The sequence below is a fragment of the Dermacentor variabilis genome, chromosome 11 (assembly GCF_050947875.1).
Source record: "Dermacentor variabilis isolate Ectoservices chromosome 11, ASM5094787v1, whole genome shotgun sequence".
Taxonomy (NCBI): Eukaryota; Metazoa; Arthropoda; class Arachnida; order Ixodida; family Ixodidae; genus Dermacentor; species Dermacentor variabilis.
The window spans coordinates 9,666,590-9,668,580 of NC_134578.1; positions in this window are offsets into that span (position 1 = coordinate 9,666,590).

Below are 1,991 nucleotides of genomic sequence, written 5' to 3' on the forward strand. Positions count from 1 at the left end.
TTCTTTTCCGTTCTGTAAACATAGCCATGCCTACCGGGTGCCGGCCGGCCCTAGTTCACATGCGCCCTCCCGTGCTTCTATATAGCCTACCCACAACACCGAAAGCGCGATTGAGTGATAGAAAACTTGCAAAATAGTGCCGCCCTCTCCCGTACGTAGCCGCGGCCGTACCACTCACTAGAAGGTCCGGCTGGAAAACAACGATTATCTCCACTGTTACCTGGGCTGCAACAAGTCTGGCGCCGTTTTTAGCGCTGTTAGTTTTTCCTAGTCATGTGCCAGCTAGGTGATAGACATACATAATATAACTGCATCAATTCGTGCCATCGGTTATGCGATCGACAACTGACCGGCATAAAGGAATCAACACCGCTGGTCACAGCATCACTGTCAATGTTTACTGTAGGCGAGAGCTGGAAAGATGGCGGCGCAAACAACACCGATCTGGGATTTTGAACCACCGTCACCTCTGGACGTAGCCCGCTGCGTGACCAACAACCACGAATATACAGCGAACGGTTTGTACAGCCTTCATGAGGGGCGCGACAACACTTTGCGCTTGGGACGTGTAACGGGCACTGTTATGGCTGCGTCACTCACGAACGTCTTGCTGTATAGTGCAGCTCAGATACAACGAACTTTACTGTTTTCACATCCTGGTTGATTGGCCGGTTGCACGCCATGTTCTTCTCTTCGAACGTTAGCAAACATGCGCGCGAGAACTGCTAGCTGTGTATCGAGTGCGAAGGCATCACCACTTCCCGCTCTTGGCCTGGATTCTATCTACTACAGCCACTACTCTGTGGCGATGATAGAATGTCCGAACTGATGCGTTCCCTTTTTTTAATCTTCTTTTGTTTTGTTTAGTTATGTTTTCTGCCCTTACCCCAAGCCCTACTGAAGTGATGTTGAAAGAACTGAAGGACGGATCGAAAGATATCAAAACTAGGCTAGTTCAAATAGAAAAGTATCAAAGTGAAAACAATCGTGCCATGTCAAATTTTAATGCGCGCACGACAAAGCTGGAATAAAAGTTCGACAAGTGTGAAAGAAGGAAGCACTCTGTTGTGGGGTGGAATGCTAAAATTGGCCTCATATACACGCCGAGCTGCAATCATTCGTTACCAAAGTGGATCACCTTGAAAACATGCAAAGAAGATGCAACCTGATTTTATATGGTGTCGATGACAGCGATCCCAAAAGGACATACCAAAACCGCATCCTGAAGTTACACAGCTCAACTCCCGAGTGTCGTGAAATGAAAATTGAAAGAGCCCATCGACTGGCAAAGTTCATCGCGCGCAAAAAAGCGCCCGGTAATTGTCAGGTTCCTAGCAATGAAAAATAAGTAAGCTGTAAAAGCTAAAGCGAGAAAGCTAAAAGGCACCGCGATAAGCACATCGGAAGATTTTCCCTAAAACGTGCAAAGAGAGAGAGAGAGAGAGAGAGAGAGAAAGAGAAAAGCAAAGGAAAGACAGGGAGGTTAACCAGAGATTACCTCCGGTTGGCTACCCTGTACTGGGGGAGGGGCAAGGGGATCCGATAGGTTAGAGAGAGAAGGATAAAAATAAGGAAGCATCTGTGGAATTTCGCTAAAGTAAATTGAAAAGAAGGAGAGAAGGCTATAGTGTGAAATATGACACGTTGTGTCTCAACAATGTTAAATATAAGTTCGATGAAACGCCAGCTGAAGTCACATGGCACGCTTGACAAAGACTACGACGACACACCGCGTTTTCAATCCTAATTTTATGGTCGAATATATCGAAAATAAATCTGAATTTTCTGAATTTTTCGGCGCACTTGAAATCGAGAAACAATGTGTTGTACTTGAGTCAGAGTCATGGCTCGATAAATATATTAGTGACTCTGAAGCTTTCCCTTAAGACGGCGTATGCTAGCTGAAAGACTGCAATGGTAGTGGTGTCCGATTTCAGAAGCAGCAAATGAAATGGGAGGTAAGGCATTAAGACAACCAGTAGACGAGATCA